Source organism: Rhincodon typus, chromosome 3 (genome assembly GCF_021869965.1).
Source record: "Rhincodon typus isolate 14 chromosome 3, sRhiTyp1.1, whole genome shotgun sequence".
NCBI lineage: Eukaryota > Metazoa > Chordata > Chondrichthyes > Orectolobiformes > Rhincodontidae > Rhincodon > Rhincodon typus.
The window spans coordinates 77,199,550-77,216,299 of NC_063334.1; the positions used below are offsets into that span (position 1 = coordinate 77,199,550).

The 16,750-nt window shown below is 38.8% G+C and overlaps 1 long non-coding RNA gene across 1 annotated transcript; it reads left to right on the forward strand.

The window, feature by feature from the left end:
• Positions 1-9,576: 9,576 nt before the first annotated feature.
• On the forward strand, positions 9,577-16,261 carry LOC125482828. The gene is made up of 2 exons (XR_007261810.1): positions 9,577-9,772; positions 13,294-16,261. It is a non-coding gene; the product is annotated as an uncharacterized LOC125482828 (long non-coding RNA).
• The last annotated feature ends 489 nt before the right edge of the window (positions 16,262-16,750 follow it).

Here is a 16,750-nt window from a genome sequence, read left to right on the forward strand (position 1 = left end):
CATAGACCTGGCCATTAAAGGTAAAGTGGATTGTGAGGCATAGGTCCGATCATTTCAGCATGTTGTCTGTGGAAGTAGTGTCACTCGCCTCTCGTTCTTTCAGTAGTGTTGCAAGTGTTTCTCTTGCCAGTGGCATGTTGATCGATGTGAATAGGGTAGTAATGTCAAAGGATACCACGGTCTCATCCTCGTCTATTCTTATGTCTTTGAGAGTTTTGAGGAGCTCCTGGGCTGAGTGGATTGAGTGGGTTGAGTTGTTGATGAGGTGCTTTAGTCTTCGTTGTAATTCCTTGGCTAACCTGTGTGTTGGTGTGCCTGGGAGAGAGACTATAGGTCTGAGGGGTACTTCCGGTTTATGTACCTTTGGGAGGCCATAGAATCAGGGGGTGTTTGTCCCTTCAGGTTTCATTTTAGGTAGTCTGTTTTGTTGATTTGTCCAGTCTGTTTGAGTGTCTTTAGTGCGTTGATTATTTTATTACCCAGTTGCAGTGTTGGGTCTGTTTGCACTTGCCGGTATGTGTTCGTGTCTGCTAGTAGCGTCTGTGCTTTAGTGAGTTAGTCCCATTTGTTTAGTATTACTGTCATGCACCCTTTTTCCGCTGGTAGGATTATGATGTTTTTGTCTTTCTTCAGTCCTTCTAGGGCCTGCCTTTCTGTTGTGTTGAGCATGTTCAGTTCGTTCCTCCTGGTCAGTGTCAGGACCACTGTCTGTCTTACTGTTTGTTGTGTTTCCTCATTGATGTCGTTGGTCTTTAGTGTGGATTCTAGTATGGCTAGGAATTCTGTCTTGTTAGCGTCTCTGTGGTTGTAGTTGAGTCCACATATTAGAACCGCTTTCTCTGTGTCTGTTAGTTTCCTGTCTGAAAAGTTTCTTACCAAAGTGTCTGATCTTTAGTTGTCATTTTAGTAGGTTAGTTTGGCTAGTTTTTTCTTGTAGGATCTGTCTTTTCTTGGTTCTTGACAATTGTTGATTGATGTTAATGGCTCGTTCTAAGTCTCTTGTCCGCTCTAGGTTGGTTGCGTCTATGAATAGACACTTGGATAAGAAATCTTTCAGACAGGAAACTTACAGATGCAGAGAAAGTGGTTCTAATATGTGGACTCAACTACAACCACAGAGATGCTAACAGGACAGAGTTCCTAGCCATACTAGAATCCACACTGAAGACCAACGGCATCAATGAGGAAACACAACAAGGATGATACCGGAACTGGAAGGTTATACTTATTGGGAAAATTTGAATAGGCTGGGACTGTTTTCATTAAAGAGCATCAGGTTGAAAGGTTGCTTGATCAAGATTTTTGAGATTATTAAAAGATTTGATGGGGCAGACATAGAGGAAATGTTTTCATTCACGGAGGATACCAAAGTCAGGGACTATAAATATTAACACAGACACCAATAAATATGATAAGGAACTCAGAATTTTTTTTTTAAACAAGACTGGATACCATTTTTAAATTTTACAAACATTAGTGCCATTTGAATAGAATGCACTGTTTCTGGGCTCTATATTCTTTGCTATTTTATGTAAAACCTAAGTTTATGTTCCATAATCAAGATCACTGGTTTGAATCACTGAATACCATCTCCAAAGCAGAAGTATAAATTCCAGAGTTCCATGTAATAAAAACAAAATTTGAACTATTCATTGTCTGTAAACAAACCTACCTAAAATGTGGTTCTGAATACACAAACTTCAAATTGGGAGTATACTTGAAAATCTAGATCATGTATAAATCTGATGAACACTGATATTTTGGAGGGATTGTAGTGTAGAAAAATCATGAAGAAAATGTTAATATACCAGGTAAGATCACATTGGGTTAGGGATCATTTATTAGCTTTGACAGAGGATTGGCTAACCAACCGAAAGCAGAGTGTCAGGATAAATGGGTCTTTCTCTGGTTGGCAAGACATAATTAGTGGGTGCCACAAGATTTTGTCCTCAGGCTCCAACTATTTACATCTATGTTAATGACTTGGATGTGGTATAGAAAGTACAGTAACCAAATTTGCAGATGACACTAAAGTAATATGAATGATTTTATTGTCACATATTTTACAGTGAGCAAAACAGTAAAATATAGTGAAAAGCATTTCCCCTGCTGCTATGGTCCAATGCCATTTTGAATAGTTTTAGAATACAAACAGAAAAGTAGAAAGTAGGTGAGGAAATAAGAGTTGCAATGAAAGAATTAAGAAATTTACAAATGGATTTGCAACGGTTAGGTGAATAGGCCAAAGTATGGCAGATGAAATTTTATGTGGATAAGTGTGAGATGATCCATTTTGATCAAAGGAATAGAAGTGCAACTTATTATCTTAAGGTAGAGAAACTTCAGAGGGAGGGATATGTGTGTCCTCATGCATGAGTCGCAGAAAAATAGAATGCAGGTACAGCAGATAAGGAAAGCAAATGGAATTTTAGTATTTATTGCTAATAGAGTATAAAAGTTGCAAAATGTTGCTGCAATAGTACAAGGCATTAGTGAGACTGCATCTGGAGGACTGTGTACAGTTTTGTTTCCCTTGAGGAGGGATGTTGTTGTATTGGAGGCAGTTCAGAGGAGGTTCATCAAATTGATTTCAGCGATGAGGAGTTTGTCTAATGAAGAGAGATTGAGCAGTTTAGATCTGTATTCTGTGGTGTTTGGAAGAATGAGAAGAGATCTAATTGATGTATATAAGATGCTAAAAGGGATTGACAAAATGGATGTGGAGAGGATGCTTCTTTGTGTGGGGCAGTTGAGAACGGGAGGTCATGGTTTAAGGATAAGGCACAGCAGATTTAGAACAGAGGCAATGAAGATGACGAAGCGAAATGAATTCTCTTAAAGGGTCATGAATCTGTGGAATTCACTACCTCAGAGTATGGTGGGTGCTAAGACTTTGAGTAAGTTCAAGGAAGAGATAGACTTTTAATTAGTAACGGGTTGAAGGATTATTGAGAGCAGACAGGAAAGTGGAATTAAGGCCGAGATGAGATCAGCATGATCATATCAATTGGCAGAGCAGGTTTGAGGGACTGAATTACCTACTCCTGCTCCTCATTCTTAGTTGCAATGTTCTTATATCTCTTTAGAATGCCACTTTAAGTGAAATTATTGAAAAAAATTCCTCCATTTCTGGCGCTTGTCAAAAAGCTGATTCCAGCAGATCCAGCTTTTGACATTCATTTTCCACCATGATAAACAAATACAACAGAATATTTGTTTTCCTTAAGAAGAACCAGTGTATAACCTGAAGCGTTTAACAAGCTTATGATTTGATATAAAACATTTTATAATAAATCTGGTGTTTTACATATTTTTACTTTTCAAAAGATTACACTTATAATAAAAGATAAAAGCTGCAGTGTTTTCAACAGTGCTCGATTGACTGTGGAAAATAGGTGATGAAATAATTCAATCGATGAAATCCAAAGTTGGACCCTGTTCAACTGAAGTGCACAGGTAGTAGATTGGGCAGATCAATGTCAGATGAAACAGAGATAGAATGAGGAGAGGGAATCCACATTAAGTAGTAAAACTTTAAAAAGAGGAGAAGAATAGAGACAAAAACAGCAGGTCTGGCAACGAGAGGGAAGAAAGCAGAGTTATTGTTTCAAGTCTGGTGACTCTTCATCAGGACAGGGAAGTTTGTACATACCAGTAGACAAGTCCATTAAAGTAGAAGGATAAGATGATAAAACTGAGAAAGTGTTAGTGCTCCTTTATTGGATAAGTATGGGCATGGAATACATAAACGTAGAGGTAATAGTGGAGAAGCGATGGCCTAGTCGTATGATCGCTGGACTGTTAATCCAGAGACCCACGTAATGTTCTGGGGACCCGGGTTCAAATCTGCCACGGCAGATGGCGGAATTTGAATTCAATAAAAGTCTGGAATTAAGAATCTGATGATGATCATTGTCAATTGTCGGAAAAGCCCGTCTGCTTCACTAATGTCGTTTAGGGAAGGAAACTGCCATTCTTACCTGGTCAGGACTACATGTGACTCCAGACCCATAGTAATGTGGTTGACTCTCAACTGCCCTCTGGGCAGTAAATGCTAGCCTAGACTGCGACGCCCTCATCCCGTGGATACATTTTTAAAAGAATACTAAATCTGTAGATGTCACTGGTAAGACACAAGTAGAACTGTATCTGGTTTTGAATAGAGTACCTGAGAAGCATGTCCACGTAGAGAGGCTACAGGTGAAATTTGGCCCTGAGAGGACAAACATTCTTTTAAGTACCTGTAGAAACCCTTGTTGTCCATTTTTATATTTTGCAACAGGTTGGCCCTTGGCCACTGATTCTGTATTCCAACAGGCATCCAGATGCCATCTTGTAGTGCCATGATAGAGAGCTGTTGATGTTGCAACTCGATCACTGCAGAAGAGATCTCTTGGGAAGTAACTGTCACATCCGTCCTCTGAAGAGGTTCACCCACCACAAATATGACCCAACAACTGTGGCTATGCGAGTATTTTTAAATCTATCCAGTGCAGCAGAAAGTATCTTTATTTTAAGGCAACCCTGTGGTTTTGTGTTCACCTCAACAATGCTATCTCTCCCCTTAAGGCTGTCGACAAGACACTGCTATGATGTGAGCCCGCCCATTGGGCTTCCCGCTTTCCTGTCCATAACTGGGTGGGGTCCAGATAAGGCTTCTTAATCGGCCACATCTGGAAAGATCACAGTCAACTTCCCACCATAGTCACTCTGAATTTCTAACCTAGAATCAAGACAATATTGGAATCATGACCCAAACCAGAAAATTTCGGCATTAACGTCAGTCATTCCAGTTTTTAATAGGATGAAATTTCTGTTTGTCCTGTAAAATGGAGAAGTAGTCTGACAACTGAGAGGCAGTGAAGGGGTCTAAAGAGCTGACATTGAGGTAGATTTGTGTGCCATTTTCATCTGTGAGCAGTGCAAAACTGAAATATAAGTGGAGGCCAAGAATGGACCCTTGGCATCACCAGAGGTGAATGCAGGAGTGGGAAAAAATTTCACTGTGTGGTTCTGTGATTAGATTAAATAGATACGAATTAAATAGTTCCACTCAGGCACACAACAGTGGATGAACTTCAGAAGATGATGTGGTCAACCATATTGAAAGAAGGACGGGAACAAAAGATAGAGATGCCATATCTGTGGCTTTGAAGTAAATTGTTTAGATGCTGTGACAGAGATGGAAACCCAAATGGAGAGAGTTAAATAAAGACTTCCCAGAAGAATGGGCATGAATTTGGATGGAGATGCATTCAAAGAATTTGGAGTTTGATGACAAGACAAGATTGAAGGGGTCAGAGGTCCCTTTTTTGAGCAAAGAGGAAGTAGAAGAGGCAGCTGATTAAATGGTTTCGCTCTCAGTGATAAAGAAACTTAATGGTTTGGTTTGCAGGTGAGGTGGGGGAAACAGGAGAAAGACTTTAATAAAATAACTTGTAATTGAGAAAAGAAACCAGGGTTACCTTTGGATTGGGTGATGATCCTGGAATACTGAGCAGTTTTGCAGATTAGAGCGGTACCCAAATGTAGTTTATGTGATCCAGTCAGAACTGAAAATAAATGTCCAATACAGTTAATCCATTTAAATCTGCATGTTGGACTTAAGTGAGCAGATATAAAGGTCATATCAGGAGGAACTGAACAAGGGTTATAATGATGATAAAAGCATCAAAGATGGAGCTAAGTTATTGTTGTGTAGCTGGGGAGTTGCAGTAATGTCAACATTGAACAGAGGGCCAATGGCTGGATAAATGGGATTTTGAAAGTAAAACGTTAAGAAAATTATGAGAAAAATGCAGGTCAATGGGAGTAAATGGATTGGTTGTTCACTAAAGAAACAATGGGCGCAGTGGTCAGATCTGAAGAGATGGCTACCAGAAAGCTAACTGCCCTCAGGCAACAACACACTTCCCTCATTAACCTATCCAACCTTTTTTTTTCACTTCATCCAAAAGTATACAAACTACCCCCAATTTCCTATTCCTGTTTCTCTCTAAAGTCTTTGAATTTATTTCATGGAGCTCCATGTTTGAATTACTCCAATCAGGTTTCCACCCCTGCCACAGTAACTAAATAACTGTTATAGCAATGACACATCACATTCTCTGTAATTGCTTGTTTGTCTGGCAGTTCTTCTCCTGTTACTCTTGTGAAACAAATCATTTTGCCTAGCTCAGAGCAACTCCATCGTGACCAGCCGTGAGATATTAGAGAACCTTGCAGCCAGCCTGTCATGATGGGCTACCTTGTCCTTTCTCTAAAAGCTAGTTCCCATAGCGCTGATTTTCGCAGGCTGTATGCTGTTTGAATGGCCTTTAAAATCTGCACTTAAAACTACTATTTCTATCTCTGATTACCTTCTTGTGCTTGCAGTCCATCATTGAATGGATATGACAGAGGTGATCCACAAATTGGTTGCCTCCAACAAAATGCTGCATTTGGTCTACTTCAGACTCTCACAGGGCGTATAGAACTGGAAGTTGAGTTGGGGTAGTGCTAAGTTTGGGAAAATCAAGGTCTTAGCATCATATTTTGCTGTGATTTGAACTTCTGACCACATATTTGCACCATCTCTAAGACCAAACATTTACAATTTTTTTCATTCTGCTCACTTTTTCCCCATTTCAGTTCACCTGCAGCTGAAACCGTCATTCTTGCCTTGTTATGTTTAGACTTGACCATTCCAAGGTGACCCTGTTGCTCCCTTGTTCTAGTCTCTGTAAACTTGCAGTTATCAAAAAATCTTGCAGCCCATGCTTTAACTCAAATAAGGTTCCATTCCCCTATTGCTCCTCTTGCTCACTGACTTACACCAACTCTTAGTTAAACAACACTGTATTTTCAAATTTCTCAGTGGCCTTGCCCCTTCCTATCTCCATATTCCACTCTAGTCTCTCAAGCCTCCAAGACATCTGTGTTTCTGGCCTCCTGAGCATGCCCAATTTAATTACACCACCATTGATGACTGTACCTTGTGCTGCTTAAGCCCTAAGCTTCGAAATTCCCTGCGTAGCCTTCTCTGCCTAGGTATCTCGCTTCCCTGTTTTCACACCTTAACTCTAACACTTGACTAACACTTTAAGCACTTAATATCCCCTTACATGGCTTAGTGTAATGTTTTGGTTTATAATGCACTCTGATGTCCCTTGTGACATTTTATTACAATCAACATATTGTTATAGTGGTTGCACATTTTATCAATAAAATAGGTCTTTTTTGAATTGTGATGCTTTCTAGAATATTTGCTCTTTGGATATATCAACATCCTGTTTGTCCTCCAGGTTTTCATGAATATTTCAGTTGAAAGGTTTGGACGAAGTGCAGGGAGTTACCTTCGCTGTCTTAGCCAATATTTATCCTTCGATCAAATTCACTAAAACAAACTAACTAGCCATTGTTGTTTGTGGGAGCTTGCTATGCACAAGTTGGCAGCTGCATTTCTTATATGATAATTATGATTAAATACCAATAATGTAAAGCACTTTGAAATCTCTGCCAAACACTATATTAATGCAAGTCACTTTCATTTTCAGATAAATGCATATGTATTTGACATAGTTTTCCAAATTTGGGTAGGTTTATGCTTCAACAGGGCCAGATTATTTCTGGACCTGGTTGTGTATGAATATACTGTATAGGCTACTTGAACAGAGGTTTTGCTACATGTGTACTACTGTGGGTGTTTCAAGGGCTACTTTCTCTCTCATTACCCCAGCTGCTGCATGGCCACATATTGCTCAAGGGCATTAGGATGCCTGACATTGCTGTGCGTTGGTTCTTCTTTGGCTTCCTTTACAAATGGCAGTTCCTGTGGTTGTTTTCAGTGTTAGCTAAATTGAGTCTGTTCACAAAACGATAGCCTGGTGATTTTCCAATGTTAAATGCAGTCTGGTGTTATTTGCTTACATTGGACTGGTTCTATCAATAAATTGGCCAAATATCTTTCAGGGATTATTTGGTAGTTATAGATGGAAAAATCAGCTGTTGTGCTGACTGTTTGTGCTGTTACCATAGATTATGCCATATAAGTTCAAAGTCTTCAATATTCTTTCAAAAACAGGGGCTGACTTACATGCAGAATATAAAATGTGAACCACCAGTGAAGATGATCATGGTTTATAAATTCGGATAAAAAAATTTAATGCCGGTAATTAATAATGAGTGAATGTGGCATGGTTTGTTGAATAAATTAATTCTATAAAGATGCCCTTAACCAGAATCAAAGCATTTCAAAACCTGTCAAATTCATTATCTATGGCACCTGACTCAAGGAGTTCATTGAAATCCAGCTGAGTCACGATAGTCACATCAACGTAAGGATCCCACTCTAAATTAGATTTGGTGCTTTTGGTTTCATAGTCATCCTGCCACAACAATTCATCTCCCTTTCCATCATGTTGATTTGGATATTCTGCATTTTGGATATTCTGCAAGAACCTGATAACAGTTTGTGCACTAATACCATCCCATGATTTGATTGAAAAAGTACCACAGAAAATACCAACGGGGCAGTAAGCATATTTTTACTCTTTGTGAATGTTTTATGTAGGACAGCAATCCCCTTTTTTCAATTCAGCAAGAACATGAACCTTGAATGGCTTGTTGCAAGAGACAGCCAATGGTTCACTACGGCCAGAGAGCGCTGAAAGCATAACAACCAATGGTGGGACAAAGAATGAAGGAGGTGCATAAGAATCCCAGTATTGGAGGAGAGGAAGTTCTGAGATAGACTTGGGCTGGAGGAAGTTGCAAGAGACAGCGAGGTTTGATGGAGGGACGTGAATGCATGGATGTGAGTTATTAAGTTAACATTTTGGTAGACCAGGAGCCAATGCAGATCAGCAAGCACAGAGATGATAGTTAAATGGTATTTAGTGATGGGCAGAAATTGAGCAGCAGCTTTTTGGAGAGCCAGTTTACAGAAGATGGAGAATCACAATAATTGTTGCAGAAATTATTGTTAGAATCTAGTGCAGAGAAATTGTACTAGCAGTTGCCTGTTACTGAAGAACTCTTTAAAAAGAAATCTTTCTAAGGTACATGCACAAATTGACAGTGGGAAACACATTTGGACTGTAATTGTTTAATTTCGTTATCAGTATATTGAGACCAACATTGCATGAAGCCCTGAAACCACTTAGCCTTATATTCTTTAAATGGGGTAGAATTTTGTCAGTGTCATGGGAAGTGGTATGTGTGTATCCTTTTGCTTTTGATTAAAATCAAGCTCCTCAAAAACAAAGCAAAAATCAGTTTCTGCTGATTCTCAAAATCTGGTGGAACACTGATTTGTGTTTATTTCAGAATGTGACGACAGGAATGTTTTAAGAACAGAACAATCAAGACAGCTTTACCAATTGTGTTCATTTTGAATGCTCCAGGCATATAGGACCAGTAAATAATATATAATCCGCTCAGTTACCTGTAGCTGTCATATCAAGTTCTCCAATTGTAAACAATGTCTGGTTGACTCATTTGAATTTATAACCTTGAATATTAACATGGGAATGTATTGGGTAAAAGACAAACCTTGTGATAATCTTTATGAAGCATTTTATTTTCATTAATAGGGGAAACAATAGAGGATGCTGTACGAAGGGAGGTTGCAGAAGAAACTGCTGTCAAGGTTGGGAATGTTCAATATGTTTCCAGTCAACCCTGGCCAATGCCTTCATCTCTAATGATTGGTTGCCAAGCTGTTGCTGTAACAACTGAAATCATTGTGGATGAAGAGGAGATTGTAGATGCCCGCTGGTTCAGTTGGCAGCAGGTAGGTCAAACTATTAAGACTTGGATCACGGACAGTTTATTGGATGCTCTAGTTCATTCCTAATGATGTGAAATAACAGTGTGATCTGAGAAAGGATAGTTGGTTCGTCAAAACAAAGGAAGGAATGATTCACCTCATGCTGTTCCATCACCCTGTAGGCCTACATATTTTTCCTTTTAGGATAGTTTAATTCCCTTTTGAATGCCTCAATCAAACGTCATCAGATGTCTGTGGACAAAGGGGTCAGCGTGAGAGCGAGGTAGACAATTCAAATTAAAAGCAAGGGTCACGTCTTGTGGACTGATAGTGTTCTGCAAAGTGGTCACCCAATCTGTGTTTATTCTCCCCAATCTAGAGCAGACCGCATTGTGAGCAGTGAATACAGTATGGTAAATTGAACTTGCCGCACTTCATTCTGTCAGGTGCAACCATAACATTGTCATCAGACTTGCTGACAAGGATGGTGCTGTTACCATCTGGCAAAGTGACCTCTAACTCCTAAAAGTTAAATGCCAACTTTCCAACATTTTCTCTTTCTACCTTCTGGATTATGTCCTCACTACCAAACATCAAAGCGTTGTATCAAGGATCTTCCCTCCATGGTGTCCAACTCTTGGTCCCATAACCCTAAGCTACCTCCAATTCTACCTCCTTCCCAAGAGGCGCACACATGACTACTCAGGTAGACCTGCCATTTCAGCCTATTCCTGTCCATCGAGCTTATTTCTCCCTAAATCAACTCTATTTTCTTTCCCTTAGTCTGTGTCTTCCTACATACATTCTGGCTTTTCTGATGCCTTCCTCACTTTGAGCTTCCTGATCTCAATTATCCTCTTCCCAAAATATGTCCCATCTTTACTCAGAGAGTTGAGAATTCTCTCCCACAGAGGGCTGTGAAATATCAGTCTTTGAGTATGTTTAAGGTAGAGAATGATAGATTTTGAATTACCAATGGCATACAGGGTTTATGGAGATGGGTGGGTAAAAGACATTAGTGTTCAGTCAGCCTTGATTGTATTGAATGGCGAAGCAGGCTCATCAGGCTGCATCACCTACCCCTGTTTCTATGTTCCTGTCTTCCTATATTCCCATCACAGACCAGACCGATGGCACTACACCACGTTCTTGAATGGAGGCCCAACCAGTTTCCATCTATGACCAACATCCTCTGCCTGGCTGAGCTTGGTCTCATTTGAACCTTTTCAATTCTATTCATTATCCTCCAAGTTAAAGATATTTCTATGGATAAACATATATGTCCTAGCTATGCCTGACCTATTGATGGATACATATAGAGGCTGAATAGGCTGGGCTGTTTTCCCTGGAGCATTGGAAGCTGAGGGGTGACCTTATAGAAGTTTATAAAAGCATGAGGGGCATGAATAGGGTGAATACTCAAGGTCTTTTCCTCAGGGTAGGGGAGTCCAAAACAAGAGAACATAGGTTTAGGATGGAGGAGAAAGATTTAAAGGGGACCTAAGGGGCAATGTTTTCACACAGAGGGTGGCGCATGTATGGAATGAAATGCCAGAGGAAATGGTGGAGGCTGGTACAATTACAACATTTAAAAAGCATCTAGATGGCTATATGAATAGATAGGGTTTATAGGGTTATGGGCCGAATGCTGGCAAATGGGACTAGATTAATTTAGGATTTTGATTGGCATGGACAAGTGGACTGAAGGGTCTGTTTGTGTGCTGTATATCTCTGACTGTACTTGGCGTTGCTTCCTTCACAGCCAGAAATGTTCTGCAGAAAGAAGTCATGGTACTGTTTCCTAGAAAATTTCATCAACTTTTCTTCCAAATGCCACCATCCTCCAACCTTCACTTGGATCACCTCCAGCTTTTCCCTTCCTTGACTTCTCTGTCTCCATTTATTGAAATAGGCTAGCAACACATATTCACTGTAAGCCCATTCTCTCCCGTAGCAATTTGACTACAGATCCTCACACCCGCTTCTGAGAGGACTCCTTTTAATTATCCATCATTTAACTCTACAAGATCTCCCCACACCACCGGCTCAAGACCATGTCCACGACTGTAACATCTCCTGCATTTTGCTCATCTTTTCCACTCCCCCTAGAACCATGACAGGTTACACCTTATTTTCAACTTCACCACACCAGCCTCTGTATTTCACATAGCCACCACCAAATAAGCTTCTCCTCCCATCCCTTTCATCATTCTGCAGGGACTGTTCCCTCCACTACACTGGATCCACTCCTTAGTCACCTCCAAGACGTCATCCCTTTTCCATGGCACCTTTCCATTCAAGAGATTCAAGATTTGTCTTTTATTTACTTTCTGCTTACCATCTGAGGCCAATAATTTCCCCAGTGTTTTTCAGTGCACACACCTCTGAGGTCTTTGCACGGCAGCAGTTTCCGAAAGCAGAAATCAATGCATTGAACACGGCTGCACAGCTTAGAGGAAACACTGTTCTAAAACCCTAGAAATTCCTTCCAAGTGAAACAGCGATTTTTCCCACCGTACTCACTATTCACCATGTGGTCTACTTTAATTGGGAGACTAAATGCAGATTGAATATTCAGAATACCTCCATTCAGTCTGCAAGTGTGGCCCTTGACCTTCCAGTTGCCCAGTATTCTAATTCTCCACCTTGCCCTATTGCTGACCTCTGTATCCTCAAACTCTTGCATTATTCTAATGAAGCTGCATGTCAGCTGAGGAACTGCACTTCAACTTTTGTTTAGGCATTATACAGCTTTCCAGACTCCGCATTAAATTGAACAATTATGATTGTTCATAATTGAGAACTGAGATTATGATCTGTGCTCATTGGTTTCCTATTTATTTGCATATTTCAGTCTTAGTCTCATTTTTCCCTTGTTTTATTTGGGTGGTAGCTGTTTATCATTTTGCCATTCACTCCTCTAGCCACAGCTTCTGATCCTTATTTATTCCAATGCCACTCCCTTCACCCTAGTCCAACACAATTTTTTGTCAATTAATCTCTCTCATCTTCCATCCTGTCATAGGTCTTCCCTTCTCCACCTTGTCCCCTTTTACTTGCTTAAAACAATTATGTTTCCAACCTGACCTTTTCAATCTCCCTCCAAAGATGCTGACTTGTTGAATTCTCCCTGCATCTTTTTTATTTTATATTACTAGTGTTGGTAATTTTGCTCCGTCAAGAGCTAATTATTTTTGTTTCTTTTGATTTAGCTGCAGAGCAGAATTTCGAGTATGTTTCTGACAAAGCCTTACTAATTGACTTTTTATTTGAAGTTTCCAGAAATCCTTATCTCAAGCAAACTAATTGTATAACTAAATTATACAGATAAACCTTGATCATTACAAAAGTATAGTCGATGAAGCCACAACTGATATCTAATAAAATTGCAAAGCAGCTTTAATTATTAGTGGTTAAATTAAATGAATTTTGTTTTAGCTATTAAATATTGAAGATGTTATCTAAAAATCAAGTTAATAACATTTCTAGGAGAAATGACTCCATTCAAAATCTAATGTGTTTTCTTTTGTTTGTTGATATCACAGATTACTGAAACCCTGACACGTGAGAATCATCCAATTAGCATTCCACCACAGCAAACTATCGCACATAGACTAATTAAAAAGTGGCTTAAAAAGAATGCACACCTCTGAATGCATTTTTCTGAAGAACGGTCTAGACCCAAAACGTCAGCTTTTCTGCTCCTCTGATGCTGCTTGGCTGCTGTGTTCATCCAGCTCTACACCTTGTTATCTCAGATTCTCCAGCATCGGCATTTCCCACTATCTCTGAATGCACTGCTGTGCATACAACATCGTATTGACCAGTTAAACCAGTGGATTTGTCAATCTTTGTGAGAAGACAGCAGTAATCACAACAAAAAGAGCATTAGGTGCAGTAACCTTCCACTTATTACACTGCTGTAAATTCTCATAAACAATTATCTGGAATATTTGATTAACTGGTCTCATAGGTGCCAGTTAATAAAAAAGTTTGCTGTACTTACTTTATTCCAGATAATCAATAGGTACACATAACCGCAGTAAACCACAACCAAACAAAACTTTGAGACATAAATATCCCTCAAAAAATCCATGTTAAAACATCGACACACCTCCTAAAATAAGTGTAAAAATACACAGTAAGTAATAGAAATGTAATGCAGTGGGTACATATGTCACTGGTATATTTGATTTACAGCATAAATACTCTGACCTTGTGGTTTTTGAGGTGTATAATTTTTGCCAATTTACCAAGAGTGCCAGTTGATATGGTGCTGGTTAAAACAAAGTTTGCTGTATTACATTTACACATAAGCTAGTAACATTAATTTGAAGCAATTTTGATTTGTTTATGGTACATGGATATATTTTCAAAATAATTCAAATTGATTTACTACTTCAAATTATATGTGGATGATTTCCTCTGTTCTGAAGTCAGAGCAACTTCTCAAGCCTCACTCGAAGTATATGATACTTTTCCCAGACATCTGGACGTGTTTCTTTACAGTTTTCAGAGCCTTACACATATTCCATTTTCAGAATTGTTTTGCTTCAAATACTGGACTATAACAAAACAGTTTAAAGCCGCCAATCTCTTACAAGTTAGAAACATAGGCAATAAATTTAATCTTACCCATGCAGAGAAAAATACAGTAAGAAATCTGTTTGTACCAATGAAACCTGTCAGGAGTAATTTTCACTTGTTTCTCCAGGCAAATAGCAGTTAATTAACATCATAGGGAGAAAAGTCAGGAGAAGTGTGAAAAAGGACTGCTAAGTTGTTGTTCCTGAAGATTCACCTGACAGCTGTAATGAACATAATTTTGTACTTTATGGAGTAGAAGCTGATTCTTTGAAATCATCGCAAAAACAAATATCCTCTTCATGGTGCATGGCTAGAAATGCCACATGGATAATACATCCCAGTCTTTTCATGAGATCTTCAGACTCCAGCCAATTTAGTTTACTCCATATTATTGTCAAGAAACAGCTGAGGGATGAGGTAGAGCAAAGGCAATGTGCATAACATCATACTGATTTTAATGCTGAAGACCTGTCCTCTAGAACTAGCTGTACACCTAGCCAAGCTGTTCCAGTGCAGCCACAATACTGGCTTCTACCTGAGAAAATGGAAGATTGAACAGGAGTTCCCTTCTGGAAAAAGCATGATAAATCCAATCTAATCAGTTACCACCTTCCCACTAATCACAGTGGTCGCTGAGTTAATAGAAGATGTCACTAGTGCTGCTTGATAAGACTATTAGTTTTCAAATAACCTGTTCCCTGATACTCAACAATGAAACTGCATTTTCAAAGAAGTTCTTGAATTCCCACATTGATATTTTTTCATTGTTACTATTTTCTTTATACAATTGTTGACTGTCCTAAAAAAAATCATTAATCTGTCTTTGATCAATGCCTCAATGTTAATTAGCTGTATATTTCTTAATAACACATTTAAATTACAATTCTTTATGACATTCTTTTAATATTTTATAAATCTTATTCAGTAACATAAAATAACTTTTAAATCTCTGATAAAAACTGAAAGATATAAATTATAATTGGTCAAAATTGATTACTAGTTAGAATGTTCTGTCCATTATCATCTCCATGCAGATATACCCATGGTAAAATGAAAAATGAATACTTGCTTTTAACCAGTTGTAACAGGCTAGAGTTAACAGAATCAGGTGATCTTGCTCCTTTTTTTGCAAGTCGACATGAAACTGCTCAAGACTTGAAGTAGCCAGATTGTCTGGTCAGAACATGAAAAGGTAAACAACCTTTGGAATATTCATTTGAGAAGAGGTTAAAAAGTAACAGGATTACATTTACGGACTTAACAGCTGTTGTCCTGTCAGTGTTTAGAAAAAACTGTTGCACATTTACCACTGGCTTGTTGGCTCCAGAATGGGTGTGACGAAAAATCACAAGGCCAAAATTAAATCTCATTGTGTGTCAACACTGATGTTGTCAGGGGCCACTTGTGTGAATAATAAGAACATGAAATACTGTGGCCAGCTAACAGAAAGCAGCTTGTGATGAAAAACATTTATTAACTCTTGAGAGAAGCCTCAGGTCAGTCAGTCTGAAAAAATAAAGAAACTAAAGAGGGTAGAGATCTCACAAAACAAAGGCAGATTCCCACCTAGAAACTACTAACAGGCAGGATGCTTTGACCTTTAACTTGAAGAACTTAAATAAAGGAGCTCTTCAACAACTTCGGCGGGAGCAAAGCCAGAAAGATACTATTTCAAGGAGTAAACCACTATGAATTTATCACCAGGAAATTCCAACCTCCATTTTCTTGGTGATATCAGACCACAATGTTTTTAGCTTCTATTCCACAACACAAGAGTAATAGAGACTTCTTGGACATTTCTAAAAGTGTAAGTGCATGCTACCTCTTTTGTAACCACCTCTTACACCATGTGTGTGTCTAAGTAAATGGATGTTACCCCTATTGCATTTGGGTGTTGAGAAATAAATATTCATCTTTTCAACCCTACAAGACGACCTGTCTTTTGTTAGTTCTTTACGCTGAATGTGTTAAAACACATCGTTGCAATTAGTCAAATGATGGAAGAAAGGGGAACCATCTTACCATCTCTCTTTATCTGTAACTCCTTGCAAACCTATTGCAACTCCTTCCCCTATTATTCGCTATTCAAGAGGCTGAGACTTGTCTTTTCTGGATTTTAAAGAAATAGAATTATTGGTTAAACATCTGCTGACAACACTTGCAATCCCTAGACAAAGGGCTGCACTTTATCTTCAGTGTCCCTATTAGAAAAGCAATTTAAATATGCACTCTGACTAAATTAAATCTAATTTCCAAAGATAGGATCTTCTTCAAGATTTTTGAGATCTATTTAATAATACAGTGCTTTATATTAGCTTTCCTCTTGAAAAGGGACAAAATTGCTTAGGACATTTAAAATCCCTTGAATGATCGATTCAGATTTCACTAGCTATTCATACATATGAATTTTTTTTT